This window comes from Triturus cristatus, chromosome 4_1 (assembly GCF_964204655.1).
Source record: "Triturus cristatus chromosome 4_1, aTriCri1.1, whole genome shotgun sequence".
Taxonomy (NCBI): Eukaryota; Metazoa; Chordata; class Amphibia; order Caudata; family Salamandridae; genus Triturus; species Triturus cristatus.
In genome coordinates, this window is record NC_140585.1 from 277096123 (window position 1) to 277121662 (window position 25540).

The following is a 25540-nucleotide window of genomic DNA, read 5'->3' on the forward strand; positions in this document are numbered from 1 at the left end:
TTAAAAGAGTACATTTTCCATCCATTGGTTAAACTTGCATTATTTTCACTTAAAGTGTGTGCGTGTTATTTTATACACAGTTAACTGGTGAAAGCAGCAGCAAAATGCAGAATATTTTGGTCATTTTAGCCACTTTTTTTTTACCCCTCTTCATGCTCACTGCCCTGCCCCCAGGGCACTCTGTATTACAGCCTCAACACTTGTTTTGCACCTCAGCTGCTGCATGTGAATGAAGACAGCCTGGAGACCTGCAGTGGCCCTTCCAGGCTATCTTCATTTAAAGTAAATGCAGAGGTATTTGTGCCCCTCTAGGAATACAACCAAGGACCCCCAAGGGGGGGCGCCCCACAGTTTGAAGACCTTCGCTAAGGGAAGGAAAGGATCAGGAATCTGCACCTCGATTGTCTGAGCTGAAAAAGACACATTCTGAGAACAGCAGGAATTTGTGGCTCAGGAGAAGAATCCGAATCTACCAAGATTCCACAAAGTCCATATTAGAGCAGGATTGTGACAAAGACATTTAACAGGCAGCTGCTTCCCATATTCCTACAGGAGAGAAGGCATCTGAGTCAGCAGAATTTCAGACTTCCTGAGATTTAGAAAAATCTCTGGAAATCCATTAACAAACTGTTACAAGAACTGATCCATTATAAACGGAACTGACACTTTCAAAGACTTTTAAGGTAAAACAAATCCACTGAGGGTTTTAAGCAAACACGAAAAATAAATACCACGATGTTAAAATGAAGTACCATTGCTCTGAGGTAAGAGCTAAGAAGAAGGGAAAGACGTAACCAGGAGAGACTTCTCTCTTGCTGATCTCAGAGGGTCAAATGGGGAAGTACTGTAGACTGGGTCTATGGCACCTGACACGGCTCTACACGATTTATGAAAAAACAACAATGACAAACCATTTCAGCTAAACTAAAGTTAGTCTAATTTTTCAAGATAAATTACATTTATTGTTTGTTAAAAAACAGCCTTTTCTCGGACTTGCCTTTTGCAAGTTTATTTTTAAAAATTCACATAATCCCTTCTTTTTTCTAACTCTCTTAATCTCCAGCTGCACTGCTGTTCCCAATTTAGGGGCATATGTACAAGCCCCTATCGCCACCGCAATGTCACTTTTATCGACGTTGTGGTGGCGATAGGGACTTAGCCTTATGTACAAGGCAGCGTTAAGCCATTTAAGGTTTCACCTGGTCTTAAATTGGCGAAATGAGGAGAAATGCATTATTTCTCCTCGTTTTTGCTTTTTCCATGTGTGCTGCCTTGTGTAGCACACATGGAAAAAGCAAAGTGCCGTTGATTGATTATGTACAGGAAAGACCACATTCCTGTACATAAACAATCTTTTTAAAAAAATGCCGTTTAGTCACTTTTGTCACTTTCGAAAGTAACATCATGGCATTTCAGCAGGGACACCTTCCTACACATAACCAATCCTCCCCTGCACGCTGACACCCTTTCACTATGATGTCACGGTGCCTGTATTGGTGCTACACCGCTAAGTGTAGCGCCATCGCAGGGGGAAACGAAAGGCTGCACCATATTCTGGTAAATATGGTGCAGCCTTGCGCTTCTGAAGTGGGGGTGAGGCGTTAAGCAATGACGGCTCACTCCGCCACTTCTAGGAGAAGAACAATCAATATAAACAATTAGGTGCTTTTTGTTCAATCCCCGTTTACTACTCATATTCGTTAGTCCATCCTCTCTTCTGGAGCTGTTTGGCTCATTCATTTAAAACATTTTTTTGAAGGCTGAACTCCCAACTCTTTTTGCACCTGTGTCATTAGGTCGAGGCTAGAGTCAGCACGCAAGCGCTGCTCTAGGGAAGATCTGGGTTAGTTCAGTAAGGGAGAGAAGCCCCGCCCACTACCCCACCCATACTTTTCATTGGCTTGTGTGTCTTTCCTTTGTAAATGCTGGCCTCTGATTCATTATGAGGCTTGCTAGTCCCTCCTTAGTACGGGCATGTCTTCATTTGTATCCTCCTATGGCTACTGACCCCTTTACTTGGTTGTTACACGGACGTGTACTATTTATTTATTACGTTTTTTATAGTCAGGCAGGACGTGCTTTGCTTGCATTTGGTGGGCCACGCCCGCTTCCACTTTCAAAGCAGGAAGCAGTCCGGACAATGGCAGCCGTGGCGTGGTTGGACACAGGGCTGCTAGGAACCCCCAGAGGGAGCTGCCTGCTCCTTGCATTTATGACCGCAGGAGCACCATAAAAGTGGCGAGCCCCCAAGCAGCCCTGGTTGACGCTGGATGAGGAGATAAGAGAAGGCGATGTGGCTGCCGCATGCACTGCCTGCTTCACGGGTCCCTGTGTCACAGCCTCCCCCTCGTGGCAGTGTCCGCTACAGGTACTTCCACTGTACAAACTTTATCAAAAAAACTTTTACAACGCCCCATTGCCTGTTTAAACATGGTCACATGATGATCACACGTTCTTACCAAGAGTAGAAAGTCAGGATTAGAACTCTGGCTCATTGTCTGCCTTTAAAATTAAGGAGGAGTTCTGGGGCATACAAAAGTCGTGTCCATCATCTCATTTGAATTAGACAATCACACTTAATATGCAGAGCTTCATTAAATTAACGAATTAGACATGCACTGCTTAAGGGATTCACCACAAATAACGTCTTTTTAGCCCAAGTGCGGAGCAGAGTTTGGAGCAATCCTAACATGGGTAGCTTTAGCCGTTAGACCTGGTCACCGTCCCTGACACTTTCTGCGTCCACGTTAGTCTCGAGCTGTGGTGCCTCTGATCCATGCTGAGGTATTCTTGGTCATAAACATGCTGACCCAGGCTTACCTCGAATCTGTTTGAGTACACCCTAAGGTCACAATTGAAAGGTTGTCCCTTATAAGCAGGGGACATCCGAGTGAAACGGAGGGTTCCACCATCCACATGCGAGACGGTTCAGCTGTATAGTTTCGGACGTTGATAAGGTCCATAATGGACCCCTGGCCTTTTACCCAGCACAATAGCTCAAGGGGTCCATGTGCCTACTGCTGAGGTATGTGTCTAGTCCTCGGTCACAAATTCAATGACAGCAACACAGCTGAAGTAGTTACAATGCATGTGTAACCCTCGGGCCTCAAGTTCCAATCACTGGAAGATAGCACAACGGTTTTAAGTGCCTACTACTGAGATGTATGTATGTGTGCGTGTAACACTCCTGTTAACGGTTCCTGACACAGGAAGGTAGCTCAAACAGTTAGTGTGCCTGCTCCTGACATATGTATTTAATCCTCCAGTCACAGGTTCCAAGCACATGAAAAGCGCTCAATAGGCTAGTGTCCTTGTCATAAAGATCTTTGTACAACATACCTATCCCAAGGGCATTTCCAAAAAGCAGAGCACAGTATACAGTGCGTTGGTTTTTTTTTGGGTGAGGGGATAAAGTCAAATAAACTACTCAGCAACTTTCAGAGCCCCAAATATGATGGCAGGGTTACCTGTCTCAGCAGTGCTTCTGAGAGGGAATCCAGCTCGGTCACCTTCTGCAGGAGCTCTCAGCTGAGAGGCCTGTGGACCAGCGCTACGCTGCAGGTGGAGGAGGGGCTGCTTCCGGTAGTCTCTCGAAGGAGCGGCCACCAGAGGCGAAGAGGCACCTGTGAGAGACTGCAGCCTCAGCGCCTGCGGGAGCCACAGCTGCGCTGGAGGAGACACGTGAAGGAGATGGGGAGGGGAGGGGGGGGGGGGGGGGGGGTGAATTGGGGGGGGTGAATTGGAGGGATGTATGCCGGAGCCGAGCAGTGAGATCGCTGCAGCCTGGACAGTGCGCACAGCGGCACCTGACGGGTTCTCTCTTCCCGCTCAATTCTATTACAGGACCGGAGGCTTCGTATTATGCTTCCTTTTCTATTTATTGCCACTCACAGCAGCCAATGAAAACTTGTATCATGTAAATAAAACTACATTTCCCATGATGCACATGTTACATCACATCCTGTAATGCCCCATAAGAGCCACCATCCCTGGAACACGTCCTATTTCTTTGCTGCTCACGCAGGAAGTTAAGTGCTCAAGATCTTTTATACATATATTATGGAAATGTGATGTTTTATTATCAGTTACAGCACGCGCTGCATTTCGATTAAGTAATTAAGCGGTTTTCATTCATCCGCTTTGCTGTTTAATTTGCGAGTGTATCGCTAACGTAGGATTTAAGCCCTCGGGGGCGCTGATAGACTTTCGCTTGGAGCGCATAGCAGGTTGCATGCTGGCGGCCCGCTCGGGCATTGTGGAATGTCTTTGATGGTGCGTGTGTTTCACACTAATGTATTCAAGCTCTCCGGGCGCGCTGACAGACTCCGACTGCGAGCGCTACGAGCGCTTTACAATTGTAAGCATTCCTAAGTGTCTGGTACAGCTCCGCCTACGGCGGTGACTTAATTAAATACTTTTATAGCGCGAAGGCTCCCCTTGTCAGCTGAGTGCGCTTGGAGCCTTCACTTTTGTTTTTCTTTCAGGTTTCGACGTGCGTAGCCCAATTGTGCTATATTTAGTAGGATTGGGCTATGCACGTCGCTACTACCCGTTTTTCTTTCGTTTCTGCTCATTCTCACCCGGAATTTCTCCACTGAGCATTACCCTACGCCTTGCTGGCTGCAAAAACGATCTGGGCCTGGAGGGAGCACACCTCCTGTGGACAATCTTGCTCTTTGGCTCCACTACACCCTGAGGGCTGTAAGAACTGTGATACAGCTTAAGCTGAGGATCTAGGTACCATTTTTATGATCTGTACTGTGGGTTGGCCCTTTTACTCCTCTTTGCCACTTGCCTTATGAGCAAATTTATTTACAAGTTTGGTTCCGCAATGGTGAATTGGGTCCATTATGAGGAGGATGATACTTTATATGAGGAGGAGGTGGATAGCCCTTCCATAGAGGACAACATTGCTGAGGCCCTGGACACCTCTGTCCAGGAGTCGGTCAACAAGGCCCTGGAGAAAGCAGTTCCTGGAACTGTGCAGCAAGCGCTAGCTACTGCGTTAAAACCTATAACCAAACAACTTGAGAAATTTGCAAAACGCCATGGCTTCACTGCTCCGGCAGGTGCTCCCACAGACGGTTCCCAACCTAAACCTTGGCCTCACTCTGCCTCATACTCTTCGCTTCCTCGCCCCGATGCTGACAAAGATAAGGCTCAGGATACCGATACAGATCCCGATACTACGAGCTGTGACACCCCAGACAAATCTCCTCCCAAGAAGAGAACGAAGAAATCGAAGAATGTGGAAACATCTCAGGGTATCCCCACTCCATTTACATTTAACCCCGTTGACATAGTTCACCCCAGGTCCTCGGATTGGTTGCCCGCCCCTGAGGTGGCGGCGTATTTGCATGAAAATCTCCGCAAAAGTTTTGATAAAGAAGTGCGTAACAGGCTACGCTCTGAATGCCCTAGACTAGATATCTCTGATAAAGTAGCCGAAAACCCCGATATAGACTCTATCCTTTTGACCTTCCTAAAAAAGTTCGCGAAGGACCCCAAGAAGGGTATCGACAGCGCCTGGCACGGGTGCCAGGATAAGCTCTTGGATGTGGTCGGCCCTCTGGCCAAGATTCTGGAGATGGCCCTAGAAGCACAGGAATCGGGGACTGCAGTAGACTCCCATGTATTGGCAGGCTGGACCCAACGAGCCATATGTCTTTTGGGTAATGCCAACTGTGCCATCTCCACGGAGCGGCGCAAATCCATACTCACGCGCATGGACTCTAATCTAACGGAATTGGCGGCGGCAGAGCCTGGTCCCCTGGCGGACAGAAACCTTTTCGGGGACCGTTTCGTCAAGGATGTGGCCAAGTATGTGGGCACATTCACGACCTTGGATAAGGCGCAGTCAGGAATTAAAAGGGTCTTTCAGGCTGGTGTTTTCAACAGAGCCGACGAGGCCGGGGACACTCGTTTGGCTGTCAGTTCTCACAAGTTCCTCAGCGAGGAAACTTCGGTCGAGGCAGGGGAGAGTGGGACTCTACCCGTGGAGGAACCTTTTATCCCACCAGGCAGCGCTTCAACAAGCGACGCTTCAACAGAGGATCCTACTGGGTAGGCTTCCAGTACACAAAATCTATAGGTGAGTGCCCCGGACATATTAATTTTACCCCTGGGGGGACATACTCAATTTTTCTATCACAATTGGGTTCAACTATCTCAGGATGCTTGGGTCTTACAGACAGTTCAGGGTTTCCAACTAGATTTCTTCCAAACTCCCTATCAGGCCCGACAACCCAGGCAGCTTTCTTTTTCCCAACTAGAGTGCGATTTTATAGATTCCAAAATCAAAGGATTACTGCAGAAACGCGCGATAGCGTCTTGCGACGAGGGCCCTCGCGGTTTCTGCAGCAATATATTTCTGGTGCAGAAGAAAGGCGGAGGTTACAGGTTGGTACTCAATTTAAAGGACTTCAATCATTACATGACCTACAAACATTTCAAGATGGAGGGTATCCATCTCTTAGCGGATCTCCTGAAACAAGGAGACTGGTTGGCCGTCTGGACCTGAAAGACGCTTTTAGGTCTATTCCCATTTTTCCCCCTCATCGCAGATTTCTACAATTTCAATGGCGGAACCGGTGGTACGAATATTTTGTCCTTCCTTTCGGACTTTCCTCGGCACCGTGGTGCTTCAACAAGGTTCTGAAGCCAGTGATAGCTTATCTCAGGGAACAGGGGGTGCGCATGATAGTCTATCTAGACGACATTCTCATCATGGCGCAATCTCCAATTTTGGCAGCTCAGCAGTTACGCATGACCATTGTAACCTTACAAAATCTGGGGTTCGTGATCAACGAGCCCAAGTCTGTTCTGTGTCCTACTCAGACGATAGATTTCCTGGGGTTTGTCATAAATTCTCAAACGGCTCAGCTGAGTCTTCCACGCTCCAAACTTCGGGACATCAAGAAGGAGCTATGCTCCCTGTTATCCAAACAGATGGTCTCACTCAGAGTGATTACCAGGATAGTGGGCCTTCTAGCGTCTTCCATTCAAGCAATTTTTCCAGGGCCCCTACATTACCGGGCCCTTCAGAGGCTCAAGATTCAACACTTGCAGAAAGGTCTCTCTTACACAGACCTAGTACCTCTTTTCCAAGAGGTACGGGAGGAGATCCAGTGGTGGCTTGCCCACATAGAGGCGTGAAACGGCAGGGCCATTTTCGGCTCTCTGCCAGAGGTCGTCATAGAGTCCGACGCCAGTCGTTGGGGCTGGGGAGCTTGCTGCGGAAATATTTCCACAGGAGGGCGTTGGTCCCTACGCAAGCTAAATCTCCACATCAATTGGCTAGAACTCCTTGCAGGGTCGTTCGCGATCAGGACTCTCTCACCCAAACAAATCTCGTGTTGCATCCTACTGCGGATGGACACCATCTCGGCGGTTCAATACATCAACAAGCTGGGGGGCACGAGGTCGTCAATGTTGGTAGAAATAGCAAAGGACTTTTGGCACTATTGCCTGAGTCATCAGATTTCGGTCATAGCCGAATACATTCCGGGCCAGTCGAATGTAGTGGCAGACTGGAATTCACGCCATCTCAAGGATTACAGCGATTGGCAGCTCCAACCCCAGATAGTGCAGTGGTTGCAGGCGGTCTGGGGACTTTGCGAGATCGACCTGTTTGCCTCCAGACTGAATCGTCAAATGACCAAGTTTTTCAGCTGGAGGCCGGATCCGCTAGCTTTGGCGACGGATGCCTTTTCACAGGATTGGACACCGAATCTGAATTATGCGTTTCCTCCCTTCATTCTAATTCCCCGAGTGTTTACACAGGTGATGCGCCAGAAGGCGGAGGTGATTTTAGTGACTCCCTTGTGGAAGTCGCAGCCTTGGTTCCGAATACTGTTGGAGGCGAGTTGCGACTTCCCCAGGAGGATCCCATGGTCCCTAACGATGCTCCAGGGCCCTCAGGGAGAGATTCACCCAATGGTAGTATCGGGGCAGTTGTCCCTGATGGCCTGGAGACTTTCCGGCAATGTTGGCAAATGCCAGGATTTTCGGAACAAGCTTCAAACTTTATCAACCAAGCTTGGCCCCCTCTACCAAGAAGAGGTATTCTTCAGCCTGGAAGTGTTGGGTTCGTTGGTGCGTGGAACAGCACATGGATCCAGTGGGGGCAGACTTAGCCTATGTTGTAAATTTTTTGTCCAAAAAGGCTTCTGAGGGTTTGGCAAATCGTTCCATCAACAATTTCCGTTCAGCCATTTCAGCGGGTCACTCTCAACTTGAGGGCAAACCAGTAGGGATGCATCCACTAATTTGTAAACTCTTGAAAGATATTAGAGTAGCTAATCCGCCCAAACCGAAGTATTCTTCCTTGTGGGATGTCTCGCTAGTTCTTTCCTTATTCAATCAATGGCCCAGCAACGATATGTTGACAAGGAAACAACTCTCATCCAAATTGGCCATGCTGTTATGCCTGGTGGCCTGTAGACGTTCGTCGGACGTTAAAGCTCTAGATATTAAAGGTAGAGTATTTACTCCTGAAGGAGTCTCTTTTAATATCACTTCCAGGACTAAAACTATGTCACGCAATGTAGACTATCATGCTTTTCCTGGTAATACCAAGCTCTGTGTGGTTCAATGTCTCAAGGCCTATGAAGAATGTACCAGGTCTATTAGGCCTGAGGGTGTGGTGCAATTATTAATTGCTTTGCAGAAACCTTACAAACCTGTCACTGCGGCTACTATAGCCAGATGGTTAAAATATGTTATGCAGGAAGCAGGTATTAATACTCAAGTGTTTGGGGCGCATTCTGTCCGAGGCGCCATGGCCTCTAAGACGTTCATGTTGGGTTCTACTGTTCAGGATATCATGCATTCTGCAGATTGGTCTTCTGAGTCGACATTTAAACAGTTATATTATAAACCAGTGGGTGATATATCCTCTGTGGTTTTTAATCAGCGTTAAACTAGCATAATACGAAGCCTCCGGATCTGTAATAGAATAAAAAATAAGCTAGCATTCGCACCAAGAATTTTCAATTCTATTAAGGACACGGAGGCGAGGATTATCCCACCCGGTTACATTACAGTATTGTAATTGTTACCCACCCGTTTGTATTTATAATCTGGTTACGCAGAAGTTACGGGTTGTTTTACCTCTCATTCTTTCAGGGTCTGAGAAGAAGATGGATTAAGGGTAATCCTGGTTGAGACAACGTACTTCCCAGCGGGTCTGGTTCTTCCACGTTGGAAGCTATTGTTTGGACTTCAGCTATATTGTTGGATTTTACTGTTCGAAGCAAAGAAAGAGGACGTGTGCCGGTGATGGTGGCTCTTATGGGGCATTGCAGGATGTGATGTAACATGTGCATCATGGGAAATGTAGTTTTATTTACATGATACAAGTTTTCATTGGCTGCTGTGAGTGGCAATAGATAGAAAAAGAAGCATAATCCTCGCCTCCGTGTCCTTAATAGAATTGAAAATTCTTGGCGCGAATGTTAGCTAATTTTTTATTCATCGCACTTGGCTATGATACCCTTTCCAGTGCCTCTCAGTTTTTCTCTCCCTATTGCTTCACAGCATTTCAGTTCTCCCTCTATGTTTCACCCTCTTTCTACTCTCATGCTTTTTCATCTCTCCTAACATGCCTGATCTTTTTTAGCCAGTTTCTCCAACTCTCAGCATCTCCAACACATACCTGGTTTGTCCTGCCTCTCATCGCAGTCAAGGACATCGTTTCTCGTCCTTTGTCCGTCCTCTCTGCTGCAGTGTTTTGCTCATTTTCTTAATCTTTTATTCTGCCCCCTCTCTCTTTCTCTTACTCCATTTATCCCCTCCCTCACATGTCTCTGGTTGTCTTTATCCCTTGTCACTTTCACCCCACAACCCTATCTCTCCCCTTAGCCTGTCTTCTCTCCGCTCTTGCTCCTTATTTCATTCTCTCCGTCTCCACCTTCCTCTTGTTCCTTTTCTCAACCTCTCTTCAATTGCTCTTCATCTTTTTTTCTCGCCTTCTTTTTCTTCTGGTCTTTTACACCTTTTCTCTCCCTTTATTCTATTTTTACTCCCCCATCCCTTTTACTCACATTCTCTCCTTTCATCTCTCTCATTACCCCTCCCCATGCCTTCTCAGTTGCCCTATTTTCACTCATCCTCTCCTCAGTCCCCTCTTTATTCTGTTGCTCTCTCATTTTGCTCTCACTGCACAGTTTCCCCCTTTTGTTCTCTCTCTTCATGGACCATGTTTTACTCTGTTGATCGTCCTTTCTCTCCCTCTCCCTTTCTCCTATCCCTGTTCTAGCCCATTTTTAGTCTGGCTCTCCCTTTCTCTTTGTCCCATTCTCGCTCTCATTTTGTAAGGTTCCTCTGTTGCACTCGAGATGATTTATGTGTAGGTGTTACCGTTTACATGGGAGAGAGGGCAGAAGTTGTTTTTGTTTCCCTCCGTATGGCTTTCAGTAAATGTTTGTACGTATAGGTATTTGCGATTGCGGCTGCAGAATTGTCTGAGTTTACGTATATTGTGTTGATGTGTATGTGTCTGTGTGAAGTGTGCTTGCACATTGCTGTGTGAATTTGGGTGTTTCTAATTTTTTCACACAGATTTTCATTTTCCTGGAAGTATGGTGGTGTCCATGTTTCTATTGGTGTGTGTGTAGTTGGTTGTGGCAATATCTGCATTTGTCAGCATGTATTCACTGCCTATAGAATTGGTGTGTGTGTCCTGCTGTCTATTTGTGGGTTTTTGTCAGTGTGCGAATTGCATGTTTTATGTGTTAGTGTGTTTGAGTTAGTGTATGCTCATATCCTTGTTTGATGCTACGCATCTACATGTGGCACAGTTTGAATCATTTTCTATGCTGGTCTGTACTTTTGTAACTGTTTGTATTTCTTCCTGTTTGTGGCCACCTGTCGGTGTGTGTGTGTGGGAAACACAAAGTTGCCGTTGGTCTACTTATGTGCGCTAGCCTGTGTATCTAGGTGTGCTCAAGTGTGTGAGAGAGAGCGAGAGAGAGAGAGAGAGTGAGAGAGAGAGAGAGAGAAACTGTTGTGTGTATGTGTTCTTCCGTTTGCTGATGTTTCTACATTTGTTATTTGCGTTTGACTGGTTTTCTGATTGTGTTTGTTTTCCTCCCTATTTTTTGCTGTGTGTGTCTGCTTTGCTGAAAGTGTTTGCATGTATGTGTATGTTGAGCGGCATGTTTTGCTGAGAGTTTGTATATGTTGGTTGGTTTGTTTGTTCACCCTTTAGTATTTGTTTTTGTGAGGGGTGTGCTTGGCCTCTTTTTATATACATTGTCATCTACAGACCAAAAATTGGACGCTTGAGGCCCGGATACTTAAGATTCTGGCATATTGGCGGAATCCCATTATACATAGCCAGGTAAGCTGAATGTTAGTGGTTTGCTTGGTGAACAGAAATACTATTTACATAGGGTACAAAGAGTAATGAGAACACGGACACGTGGTGTCTTCTCAACCATGAAGCAAAAATAATTATTCCGGAAGTGAAAACAAACATTAGGCTTGAAATGCAATTTCTATTACAATGGTAGTCCTTCTAATGGCTTGTTGCTTAAATATGCATAGTTGCAACATATGTGCCCCAAAAGAGGTTTGTTTATGCAGGCTAGCAAATTAATTATGACTTCACATGAACAGACCTGACTTTAGAGATTATTAATATGTCGTTACCAGGCCAACACGTAGCGTTGTCATAGATGGATATGCCGTCATTAATAGTCCTTAGTAGCAGTTGGCAAGCACGAACAAAACCAGCCTAGTTGCAGTAATGTGCAATAATGTTGTGCATCGCTTAATACTTATAAGGTTCCAAAGACAAGACCGATTGCATGGCAAATGCTTGTTTTTATTTACTCCCCCTTCACCTTCCCATAGGTTTTATTTTTTTACTCACTAATGTCAACTTCTTTCCCTGTACCTTGCTTGTGTATCCGCCTAACTTCCATTCTCTTCTGCCACCCGTTCCCCCACCCCGCTTCTCTTCCTTGACTGCACTATGTGCTACTTCTTCTGCTGGCCCAGTGATGTTTTTCTCATTTGTTTTCATATCTGGTCTTTCTCATGAGTGGTATTTCTTACAGCCAGACAGTGAGGTCCATTCTCCAACGTCTTTAAATATCTAGGGATGCCTTCCAAGGGCCGTGGTAAAATAATGCGGTAGTAACTTATGGGGTATTAACAATACTGCCGGGTTTGGCTGAACCAGACTGCGGTGTTACTGCATCATTACTAGCTGCACAGGCCAGACCCCTCTCCTCACCTCTGCACTATAACTTCTCGTTTTGTTTTCTCCCCCTCTTTGAGTGAGACCCCAAATCCTAACCAATGTGTTTTCGTCTTCCCTCATCTTCTTTTCGCCCTCCTCTCCCCTCCTCCTGATAATACCGCAGGTTCCCCCACAGTGGGAGCTGAACAGACTCCGTCTGCTTGTAACTCACTCAGACCTCAAAAGGGTCTACTCAGCCTCTCACACTTTTGGGATTAGAGCACTGAGAGCTAATACTTATAGTAACTATAAGTTGATGTATAATGAGAGGTTTTCAATTGCATCATACATCAATTCAAGCCAACTTCATAAGTCTTTATTATACTCAAACAAACTGTGTATAGTAAAATCTGTTGTTTGCGGTGATAGGAAACTGCACATCTGCAATAGTAAAGTCTAAATGCAATGGTGTTATCTCGTGGGCAGAGAGAAATTGAGGATTTGGAAGCGAAAAGAATAAAAGAATGAGGTAACGAAGAGGGGCTGTGAATGGGTGTAAAAGGTGTGGGTTATAGGGTGTGTTGCAGACCCCATAAACTGGCAAGTTTCAGGGTTTTTTAGTTTGTTTCCACTGAACCACAACTAACCTTTGACTGTGTCATTTTTAGTTTTATGTATTACAGAGGAGGAAACAGCACCTCGGTAGTTCTGTTTAGGTCACAGTTGGCATTGAAAATGCATTGTTTTCTTAATACATTTAACGCAGTTCAACCAATCAGCAGAATTCTTTGTTTTTAAGTACACCCACTTTAGCTTCTTCATGGCAAGTTTTGTGTAGATTTGTCAAGTGGGAGAGGACATAAAAGAGACATTTCCCATTTTACCACCCATAGGATTTTTGCTCCTCTATACAGATAAAACTTCTCTGTTAATTTGCAGATTTTCCATGGATTCTCGAATCCACAGAGGATTCCCAAAGGCAGTTAAAACATAAAAGCAAAACACTGGGCGAGGGAGCGTTTACTCTCAGGGCTTATTGCAGATTCCACCGTGCTCTGATTGGATGGCCATCACAGAAAATATTCTGTTGCAGCCACAATTACCCAACAAGGTGCACCAAGCACCATTTTGGGAAAAAGAAAAAGAGCTGGGGGGGGGAGGGGGGGGGGAGGGGCAAGGTGAACCTACCTCTGCCTGCAGGCGAAGGTTGAATGCCCCAGTGGGACCCCTGTAGCAATAAAGCACAAGTTAATACTTGTGTAACGATATATCTGTAAGAGACATTAGTTAATGATAGATTCCTTACCTTAGAATAATCCCCAGGCGTCATACTGGACCTGGAAAGTTTTGCTAGCAGTACCCCTGCGCGTCATTAGGTGGCGTCGTGCGGCTCCGCGTCCGTCGCTGGCATCGTAAGCGCCGAGATGAAATCACAAAGACTACTTAGGCGCCTCCCATGCGCGCTGACGTCAGTTCTGTACACCACTTTCCGCGCCAGGAACGCAGAGCCATGCAAGAAACCGACACTGGTGCCAAGAAAACTAGGGCCCTGAAGGGGATGACCTTAACCCCAGAAATCAGTTCGCAGAACGGGGAGGATGGGTGGGGCGGTAAGGAATCTATCACTAACTAATGTCTCTTACAGATATATTGTTACACAAGTTTTAACTTGTGCATCTGAAAGAGACACGTTAGTGATAGATTCCTTACATTAGAATAGATACCCCAGCAATACCAATCCCGGTGGTGGGTCTGCGAATAGATTACACCAGAAAGTCACGGAGAACAGAACGGCCAAAGAAGCCGTCTCTACGGACTTGACTATCAAGGCAGTAATGCTTGGTAAAGGTGTGCAGCGAGGCCCACGTAGCTGCCTGACAAATATCCTGCAAGGGAACGCCGCGTCCCAAGGCAGTAGTGGCTGCCTGTGCCCTGGTAAAATGGGCACGCAGCCCCACAGGAGGCTCCTTCTTAGCCAACGAGTGACAGGCCTTGATGCAGAGAATGACTGTTGGACAGGCCACACGAAGGGCTTGCTCCCTCCCCGCACGACAGGGCCCGAGCTCCGGCCCACCAGGCATAATCCACGAAAAGCACCTGTACCCCGTTTCCCGACGGATCTTCTGCCCTCGGACCTCTACTCATCACGGGGCCCAGCCCCACCGGCTCCCCCGGCCGGTTCAAGCCGCCATCTTGGGCCCTGCACCACGAGGCCGCGTGGCCTCGCCCCGACCCTAACCCCGGGCCTGGCCGGCCCCGACATCCCGGCACCACCATCCACCCGGGAGGTGAGCGGACCACTTGGCAGGTCAATGGGAGGACGAAGTGTCAAGAGCTCTTCCCCCGCCAGGTGCCGATCGCCTCCAGCTCCCCCAGGCGCTGGCTCCACCCCCTGCTGGGTGTCTGGACACCTTCATCCCGGGCCCTCCGACCTCCAAGTGCGAGGGTCCGGACATCAAAGGGCGCCTGCCCTATAACTGGGGCAACTCCGGAGCAGGAAGGCAGTTGTATCCTGGAGTCGAGAGACACCGAGAGAACTCAGCCTTGACGGACTACTGGCGCTGCCGTAGCCCGCTCTTGTGAACCATCGTCCTGCCTGCTGGCGCTGCCGCGGCCTTCTACAACATCCATCCTCGTCGGGACCTGCTGGCGCTGCCGCGGCCCGTTGTAACGACCATCCTCACCGGGACCTGCTGGCGCTGCCGCGGACCGTACATCGACCATCTTTCCGGGACCTGCTGGCGCTGCCGCGGCCCGTTGTAACGACCATCCTCACCGGGACCTGCTGGCGCTGCCGCGGACCGTACATCGACCATCTTTCCGGGACCTGCTGGCGCTGCCGCGGCCCGTACCAACTAAGCTCGAGGATTGTGAGCTAATCATCATCTCATCCAAACTACCTGACTGGTAGACAGACTGTCCCGCTACCCCTTACCCTGCTTTGAGAGACTTGAATCGAGGGGACCCCTGAGTCCAGACCTCCTTGTACCATTCAACCGTACCTTAAGAAGTGCTTATAAAGAACACTGAACCTTATCCGTGTGTGGTATCTGTCTGTGGGGGGGAAGTTACTTGTCTGTACGATCGCTGGAGACGGCTCTCCCCGGAGACCTCTCCTCCTGACCCCGGCCGACCCTCCCGGTCCGTCTATCCTTTCTAACATTGGTGGCCAGCGGCGCGATCCGAATCAACGCGTAATCGTACAGAGAGTAGCTCATCCCACGACAACAACACGATGTCAGCCAAAGATAGCAACTCCACCGAGAAATTCCAAATGGATAAATTAGAAGAATACAACCACCGCGAACTGAGACAATTCTGCATAGAACTTGGCATTGCTACCACCGGCCTGAGTACCAAAGATGATCTAAAGCACGCCCTAGAGTCGTGGACAGAAACTGGGGTCGCCGGACCCTCCGACCAAAGCAGCATCACACCAGAGGGGAACGCCACGGCTCCCGAGGAGCGGGGAACGGGCCTCTCGCAGGAGGAGATCCGAGAAAGAGAAAGAACCAGATTGCACGAGTTGGAAATGGCACGACTCAAGATGGATGGGGAACTCAAGTTAGCTGAACAGAAACTCAACCTCGAGCACATGCGGCTCCGAGATGAACGAGAAGAGAAGCAGAGACAGAGAGAGCTGGAGGAGAAAAAAATAACGCTCGAGCACGAGCGCAAACTGGCGGAAATAGAACTTCGGAAACAGAATAAAGAACTGGGGGTGCCTGAGCGACCACACACCCCGGGGCCAATCGAGAAAAAAGTCCACATCCCCAAGGATGTTGTCCGCGAGTATGTCCGAGAAGACGACATACAACAGTGGTTTAAAGCCTACGAGATCGCCATGACCTCCCACCGGATCGACCGGAGTGATTGGGGAGCCGGACTCTGGGGGAGGTTTATCAACGAGGGTCGCGATGCCCTACTGCAGCTCCCAGATCACCAAATGTCGTCCTACGACCACATGAAGGCTGCCCTCCTCACCCGCTACGGCCTCACACCCGAGATGTACCGCCAGAGGTTCAGAGATTGCACCCGGATCCCAGGTACAACTTGGGTAGAATACGTGAACTATTTCAGCCGTGCCTTCGAGGGTTGGATAAAGGGGAGCCAGGTCACCACCTACGAACAACTCTTTAACCTGATGGTATGGGAGCACCTGTCGAACAACTGCTTCGTCGAGCTCAGGCAGCACCTCCTCGACAGTAAGCTGACTGACCCCCGGCAGCTCGCCGCCGAAGCTGACCGATGGGAAAGCACCCGAGTGGGCCGGAGGGGGCCACACGAACAGAACAGAAACAACCAAGGCCAGCACCGGCCTCGGGGAGGAGGAGGGGGCCAGGGGCGAGGGAGAGACGCCTTGCCCGCAACACCCGTGGCCAGCACCCCGGCTCCGGCCGGTCGGGGCAACCCCCCGTAGCGTCCTGGGGTCCGAGCCAACGTCACGTGCCACCGATGCCAGCGAGTCGGCCACTACGCCAATGACCCGAGCTGCCCGCAGAACCAAACACCCAAGCCCCGCCAGGTAGCTGCCGCCGCCCTGGGGGAAGAGCGATCATTGGAGGAACCAGAGGAGTATGAGCCGGCCCAGCAAGAGTGGGAACCGGCCGCCATGGTCCTGGCGTGCTTAGGGGGAAGAGACATGGTCCCGCGGGCTCCCCTACCCGCTAACACCAGGAAATACGGTCAGTGGGTGACCATTAATGGACAGCGAGCCGAGGCCTTGCGTGACACAGGCGCCAGTGTGACGGCCGTCCGCTGTCGCCTGGTGAAGCCCGAGCAGATCCTGCCGAACATTCTCTGCCCCGTCCGCTCGGCAGACAACTCTGAAAGTATGTGTCAAATGGCCTGCGTTCCATTCGAATGGGGAGGGGTCTCCGGCCTGTTGAAGGTGACGGTCCGGGACGATGCCCCCGTGGACTGCCTCCTGGGGAATGACCTCGAGAGTTCCCCGTGGGCCACCGTTGAGAGAAGAGAGCACCTGGGGATGCTGGGCCTCCCGGACTGGGCCTGCATAACCACCCGGTCCATGGCCGCCCGTGCTGTCCCTCGATCAGAAGAACCAGAATGGCCAGCACCTCCGCCCCCAGTCGCCCCAGTAGAAGACAACGACGAGGCCAGCCTCCCAGACCCGACGGCCGAAGGGGACGCGCAACCCCAGGACCTTCCTGACCTGGCTCAGTGGCGTCAAGAGGGGGGGCCCACCCAAGCACAGTTCCGCCAGGAACAAAAGACCTGTCCCTCCCTCGAGGGACTCCGCCAACAAGCCAGCGCCCAGAACGCAGGGGACTCCACCGGAACTCACTGGGTCTACTGGGATAACGACCTGCTATACAGCGAGCAAAGAATCGCCGAGCTGGGGGCCGGTCGAGTACTGGTGGTACCTCTCCGCTTCAGAGACTTTCTGCTCAACCTGGCCCACGATGTCCCCCTGGCTGGACACCTGGGCCAAGATAAAACGTACAGCCGCCTAGTGACCCACTTTTTCTGTCCGAAGATGAGGAACGACGTCCTGAACCACTGCCGATCTTGCCCCACATGCCAAGCCAGCGGGAAGAGTGGTCGGAAGCTGAAAGCCCCTCTGCAACCCTTCCCTGTGGTCACCACCCCGTTCGAGAGGGTGGGGATAGACATCGTGGGGCCTCTGGACCCCCGCACGGCACAAGGACACAGGTTCATCTTAGTACTGGTGGACCATGCCACCCGCTACCCCGAGGCGGTGCCCCTACGGACCGTGACAGCTCCGGTGGTTGGCCGGGCCCTAATGGGGATCTTCTCCCGGGTAGGCTTCCCCCGAGAAGTCGTCAGCGACCGAGGCACGAACTTTATATCCAAATACATGAAGTCCCTCTGGCAACAATGCGGGGTCACCTACAGATTCACGACCCCCTATCACCCCCAAGGGAACGGACTAGTGGAGCGTTTTAAACGCACCCTCAAGGGGATGATTGGGGGATTGGAAGAGCCCCTCCGTCGCCAGTGGGATGTACTACTCCCGTGCCTCCTCTTCGCCTACCGCGAAGTTCCCCAGAAGTCCCTCGGTTTTAGCCCTTTCGAACTCCTGTACGGGCACCCTGTGCGAGGGCCCCTCAGCCTAGTAAAAGAAGGTTGGGAGATGGCCCCCCTAAAGACCCCTCCGGACGTCTTCAAATACCTCCTGGCCCTACGCAATCAGACCCGGCGCTTCAGAGAGATGGCCAAGGCGAACCTCGAGGCCAGCCAGGAGGACATGAAGAAGTGGTATGATCACAATGCCTCCTCCGTTGAGTTCGAGCCTGGACAACAAGTATGGGTGATGTCCCCCACCGAACCATGTGCCTTGCAAGATAAGTGGACGGGGCCCTTCAAAGTGGTCGAGCGCAAAAGCCCCGTCACTTACCTCATCGACCTGGGGACCTCCCGGAACCCCCTTCGGGTCCTCCACACCAACCGACTCAAACCACACTTTGTGCGCTCAGAACTCAGCCTCCTGATGGCTACGGACAGTGGGGCAGAGGAAGACTCCCAACCCCTCCCGGATCTTCTGAAGACTCAGGAGAATGACGGCTCCGTGGACGGGGTCCGGCTCTCTGACGCCCTCACTTCGGAGCAACGCCAGGGCTGCCGGAACCTCCTGCTGCAGTTCGCTACCCTGTTCTCCCTCACCCCCGGGGTCACCCCTTGGTGTTTGCACGACGTGGACACCGGGGACAGTCCCCCTGTCCGACACCGGGCCTACCGCGTACCAGATCGGGTACGGGCCTGCATACAGGAGGAGGTGGCCAAGATGCTCTCAATCGGGGTCATCGAGCCCTCGGACAGTCCCTGGGCCAGTCCGGTTGTATTGGTCCCCAAAGCCGCTGCCCCCGGCACCGCACCTGAACTGAGATTCTGCGTCGACTACCGGGGCTTGAACGCTGTCACCCGGACCGACGCTCATCCGATCCCCCGAGCAGACGAGCTGATCGACCGGCTGGGGGCCGCCCGCTACCTCAGTATCTTCGACCTAACAGCGGGCTACTGGCAGATCGGCCTCACACCCAGGGCTCAGGAACGGTCAGCCTTCTCTACCCCCGATGGCCACTACCAATTCAAGGTCATGCCCTTCGGCATGAAGAATGCCCCCGCCACGTTTCAACGCCTCGTGAACCAGGTCTTGGCGGGGCTCGAAGAGTTCAGCGCTGCCTACCTGGACGATATCGCTGTATACAGCCGCCACTGGCCCGACCACCTCCGTCACCTCCAAGAGGTCCTACAGGCCCTCCAGCGGGCCGGCCTCACAATTAAGGCCGGCAAGTGCCAAATTGGCCAAGGGTCTGTGACCTACCTTGGGCACCAAGTGGGAAGCGGGCTGGTGGCCCCGCTACAACTTAAGATTGCTGCCATCCAGTCCTGGCAGCCCCCCGTCACCCAGACCGAGGTCCGAGCCTTCTTGGGGCTCACCGGCTACTACCGGCGGTTCGTGAAGGACTACGGCAGCATCGTGGGGCCCCTCACGGGTCTCACGTCCAAGAACCAACCGAAGCGGATTAACTGGACCCCCGATTGTCAAGCGGCCTTCGAGAAGCTGAAGGCCGCCCTGTGCACCGCCCCTGTGCTCCAGGCCCGCGATTACGGTCGGGAATTCGTGGTACAGACCGACGCCTCCGACCACGGCATCGGAGCCGTCCTTTCTCAGTTAAACCCCGAAGGTCATGACCAGCCGGTGGCCTTCATCAGTCGACGTCTCCTGGCCCGAGAACAGCGCTGGAGCACCATCGAGAGGGAGGCCTTCGCAGTGGTGTGGGCCCTCAAAAAGCTCCGGCCCTATCTCTTCGGTACCCACTTCCGGGTACAAACCGACCATCGACCCCTGCAGTGGCTGATGCAGATGCGGGGGGAGAACCCAAAACTCTTGCGCTGGTCCATCTCCCTGCAGGGAATGGACTTCACTGTGGAGCACCGACCAGGCCAAGACCACGCCAACGCGGATGGCCTGTCCCGCTTTTTCCGCCTCGACGAAGAGAGTCCCCAAGGAGATGGGTGACTCTCCCCGCCTTCAGCTGGGGGGGACGCATGTTGGACAGGCCACACGAAGGGCTTGCTCCCTCCCCGCACGACAGGGCCCGAGCTCCGGCCCACCAGGCATAATCCACGAAAAGCACCTGTACCCCGTCTCCCGACGGATCTTCTGCCCTCGGACCTCTACTCATCACGGGGCCCAGCCCCACCGGCTCCCCCGGCCGGTTCAAGCCGCCATCTTGGGCCCTGCACCACGAGGCCGCGTGGCCTCGCCCCGACCCTAACCCCGGGCCTGGCCGGCCCCGACATCCCGGCACCACCATCCACCCGGGAGGTGAGCGGACCACTTGGCAGGTCAATGGGAGGACGAAGTGTCAAGAGCTCTTCCCCCGCCAGGTGCCGATCGCCTCCAGCTCCCCCAGGCGCTGGCTCCACCCCCTGCTGGGTGTCTGGACACCTTCATCCCGGGCCCTCCGACCTCCAAGTGCGAGGGTCCGGACATCAAAGGGCGCCTGCCCTATAACTGGGGCAACTCCGGAGCAGGAAGGCAGTTGTATCCTGGAGTCGAGAGACACCGAGAGAACTCAGCCTTGACGGACTACTGGCGCTGCCGTAGCCCGCTCTTGTGAACCATCGTCCTGCCTGCTGGCGCTGCCGCAGCCTTCTACAACATCCATCCTCGTCGGGACCTGCTGGCGCTGCCGCGGCCCGTTGTAACGACCATCCTCACCGGGACCTGCTGGCGCTGCCGCGGACCGTACATCGACCATCTTTCCGGGACCTGCTGGCGCTGCCGCGGCCCGTTGTAACGACCATCCTCACCGGGACCTGCTGGCGCTGCCGCGGACCGTACATCGACCATCTTTCCGGGACCTGCTGGCGCTGCCGCGGCCCGTACCAACTAAGCTCGAGGATTGTGAGCTAATCATCATCTCATCCAAACTACCTGACTGGTAGACAGACTGTCCCGCTACCCCTTACCCTGCTTTGAGAGACTTGAATCGAGGGGACCCCTGAGTCCAGACCTCCTTGTACCATTCAACCGTACCTTAAGAAGTGCTTATAAAGAACACTGAACCTTATCCGTGTGTGGTATCTGTCTGTGGGGGGGAAGTTACTTGTCTGTACGATCGCTGGAGACGGCTCTCCCCGGAGACCTCTCCTCCTGACCCCGGCCGACCCTCCCGGTCCGTCTATCCTTTCTAACAATGACCCACTGCGAGATGGTCAGTTTGTGCACAGCCCGACCTTTTTTGGTGCCCACGTAGCCAACAAAGAGCTGGTCATCCACCCGGAACTGTTGTGTGCACTTCAGGTAGAACGAGAGCGCACATTATGGGTCCAGGCGGTGGAGCCTCTCTTCCTCTTTGGAAGGATGCGGAGGCAGAAAGAAGGTAGGCAAAGTGATGGTCTGCCTGATGTGGAAGGGCGTGACAACCTTTGGCAAGAAAGAAGGACGGGTCCTTAAAACCACCCTGTCCAGATGAACAGAAAGGAAAGGAGGTTTAGAAGAAAGATCCTGGAGCTCACTCATCCTTCTGGCAGAGGTGATAGCTACCAGGAAAGCCGTTTTGAGAGTGAGAAGATGCAAAGGACAGGTATGAAGGGGCTCGAAGGGAGCGCACATCAGATATGTCAAGACAAGGTTTAAGTCCCATTGAGGCATGATGAACGGCACGGGAGGAAACGTGTGCGTAATGCTTTTCAGGAAACGGTTAACAACTGGGTACTTAAGAAGAGAAGGCTGATCTGGAAGCCGTAAAAAGGCGGAGATGGCTGAAAGATAACCTTTGATAGTTCCCAGAGCAGAGCCCTGCTGGGCCAAAGAAATAAGGAACAGAAGGACTTCGGAAAGAGGGGCAGAAAGGGGATTCACAGTCTTAGCTGACAAACTTGTTCCATCTGCAGGCGTATACCGTTTTAGTGGAGGGACGCCTGGCTGCCAGAATGACATCACAGACTTCGGGAGGAAGATCAAAAGCTGTCAACTGTCGCCGCTCAATCTCCACGCATGGAGGTGGAGGCTGCACAGGTTTGGGTGGAGGACCGTCCCCTGCTGCTGCGACAGAAGATCCTCCCGAAGAGGCTGTCGGATCAGGGGATCAATCGCACATGCTGAGTAGCACGGGATACCAGTATCTTCGTTCCCAATCCGGAGCCACAAGGATGACTTGGGCACGGTCGCGCCGAATCTTCTCCACCACTCTGGGCAGAAGTGGTATAGGCGGAAATGCGTACAACAGACCGCAACTCCACTCGCGATGAAAAGTGTCGCCCAGCGAGTGCTACCTTGGAAATTCCAACGCGCAGAACTGATGACATTGCACGTTCTCTTCGGTGGCGAATAGATCTAACCAAAGGCTCTCCCCACTGCTGAATGAGACCTTGCCCAAAGTCCGAGTTCAGACGCCATTCGTGATCCATCAAGCACCGGCGGCTGAGTTCGTCTGCCCTGGCATTCAGAGAACCTGCCAGGTGTTGAACCACCAAGGTAATGTTCTAGTCATGTCCAGAGGCACAGAGCCTCCTGACATAGGGTCCAGGACCCCACCCTGCCCTGTTTGTTGCAATACCACTTGGCGGTGGTGTTGTCTGTGAACACCTGCACCACACTTCCCCGGACAGAGGGAAGGAATGCCTTCAGTGCAAGACGGATCGCCAGAAGCTCCAAAAGGTTGATATGGAGCCGGGCCTCTGCTGGAGACCAGAGGCCTCTGATCTCCGCCTCTCCCAAGTTGCCTCCCCATCCCAGGAGGGACGCATCCGTCACCACTGTGTGCTCCGGTTGGGGAAGCGAGAGGGATCTGCCATTGACCCAATCGCGATTCGTGAGCCACCACTGCAATTGTCACACAGTGCCCTCCAAGATCTGGACATGATTGAACATAATGCCCCGATGCTGCGCACACTGGAACTTCAGGTCCCACTGCAGAGCCTGCATATGCCATATGGCATGTTGCACTAGCAGGATGCAGGAGGCCATCAGACCCAGGAGTCGGAGGGTCATCCTGACTGAAACCCGGGATAGAGGCTGAAAGATCGTACTCATAGCCTGAATATCTCGGACTCGCTGCTCGGGAGGATAAATCCAAAACAGCGTCGAATCCAGAACTGCTCTGATGTAGGGGAGCTTCTGAGAGGGACTCAGGTGCGACTTCGGCACGTTGATGGAGATCCCCAGCAAATGCAGGAGGTCGGCCGTAGTCTGAAGGTGGGTGACGACTGTCTGGGGCGAGCCCGCCTTCAACAACCAGTCGTCGAGGTAGGGGAAGACTAACACTCCTGACCTGCGCAGATGAGCTGCGACCACCGCCATCACTTTAGTGAACACCTGAGGGGCGCTGGTGAGGCCCAAAAGGAGCACGGCAAACTGAAAATGCTCCAGGCCTACCGTGAACCGCAGGTAACGCCGGTGGGCCGGCAGGACAGGGATGTGAAAATATGCGTCCTGCAAGTCCAACGCTACCATTCAGTCGCCAGGGTCGAGGGCAGCCAGGACCTGAGCCAGAATCAGCATTTTGAACTTCTCCTTCCAGTGGAAGAGATTGACATTCCGGAGGTCCAAGATGGGGTGCTGGCACCCTTTATCCTTCTTGGGGACCAGAAAGTAGTGGGAATAACAACCACTCCCTACTTCCGGTCCAGGAACGCACTCGATAGCCCCCTTGGCCAAGAGGGCCGTGACTTCCTGCTGGAGAAGTACCAAGTGATCCCCCGACATGCGGTGGCACTGAGGGGGCATGGCTGGAGGGGAGGACTGAAAGGGAAGAGAATAACCCTTGCGGATGATTTGCAACACCCACTTGTCCGATGTGATATGTGAAGCTCGGATTAAGAAGGTTTGGAGGTAGAAGCAGCAGGGGCGGAGGTGGACTGATTCCCAGAACCGCCCCTGCGGAAGCCGCAGCCGCGCTGAGGCTGGTTCTGCACAGACTTGCTGAAGGAACGTGCCTGGGTGCCTCTGCCATGGCCACGAAAGGAATGAAACCCAGGAGTGGCAGGGCTTTTTGCGGAAAGACCCAATGACTTGGCCGTGGCCCGCGAGTCCTTAAAACGCTCCAGTGCCCTGCCGGCCTAATCGCCAAACAGGCGAGTGCCATCAAAGGGCATGTCCATGAGCGATCTCTGAACATCAGGCAAGAACACGGTGGATCTGAGCAAGGTGTGGCGACGAAGCGCCACCGTCGTAGAAATCGCCCTGCCGAGTGAGTCAGCGGTGTCCAAACCAAACCACACCAAATGGCGAACTTAGCCGCATCCTTACCCTCAGCAACTGCTTGGGACAGCACAGCGTGGACTTCCTCAGGACACTGAGGCAACACCTGAGCAACTGTATCCCACACCACGTGGGAATAGCGGCCCAATAAGCAGGTGGTGTTCACCGACCGCATCCCCTTGCTGGCCGAAGAGAACAACCGCTTACCGAACTGTTCCAGCTTCTTAGAGTCCTTATCCAGCGGAGCCGTGGAAAAGGCACTCTGCGACGTTGAGGCTTGGATGAACAGACTCTCAGGCGTAGGATGAGTGGTCAGAAACGCGGGGTCACCAGATGCCGGGCGGTTACGCCTGGCGACATTCTTATCCACAGGAACCCCTGTGGCCGGCCTCGACCAAGTGCCCAACAAGACGTCAGAGAGGGCGTCGTTGAAGGGAATCAGGGGCTCCGACGAAGTGGACGCCGTCTGGAGCACCTCAGTGATGCGATTAATCTTGAGGGCCACCGTAGAGATATCGAGGTTGAGGACCTCAGCTGCCCGACGGAGCACCATCGTGTAGGAGGTGCCCTCCTCCATAGTAGGCGGGGGAGAGGCAAACCCCGGGTCAGAGGAGACGTCGAGGTCGCCGGCATCCTCCAAGTCGTCCACCCAGTCCTGCTCAGAGTCACACTGACGGGCAAGAGGGTCCTCAGACCCCTCCCAGTCGTCCTCCACCTCTGTCGTACGGGGAACAGACCACGGCGGCAGAGCTGGGGCCGGAGCAGGAACAAACGGCGTCGGAAACGGCGCCGTGTCCCAATGCGGATCCCAGGTAGGAACAAAATGGTCCTGGAACCGGGGCAAGGGCAAGACAAACGGCACCCACTGTGGCGCCGGAGGCAGAGCCGAGGGTGGCACCGGATCCGGCAGTGCTGGACCTTGTGGTGCCGATGGCTCCGGCCCCACAGGATCCGGACATGGGACCGCGGGGCCCGAAGGCACACCGGCGGGAGCCCGAGGCCTAAAAAGGCAGTCCAAGGTAGCAAGAAATTCTTGCACCTGTTGGGGTTGCCGACGGACCCGGGTAGGGAGGGTAGGCCGCAGGACTCCCAGGCTCCAAAGGAGCCGCAGGGGCAGAACCCCTGTCCCCCTCGTCTGCATTCGAGGACTGACAGAG

At 52.3% G+C, this 25540-nt stretch overlaps 1 protein-coding gene across 1 annotated transcript in view; it reads right to left on the minus strand.

Moving 5' to 3' along the window:
* The window catches only part of ATP6V0A4 (ATPase H+ transporting V0 subunit a4), a 248287-nt gene that overhangs the window by 16127 nt on the left and 206620 nt on the right, over nt 1–25540 (minus strand). The gene's annotated exons all lie outside the window — the stretch shown is intronic.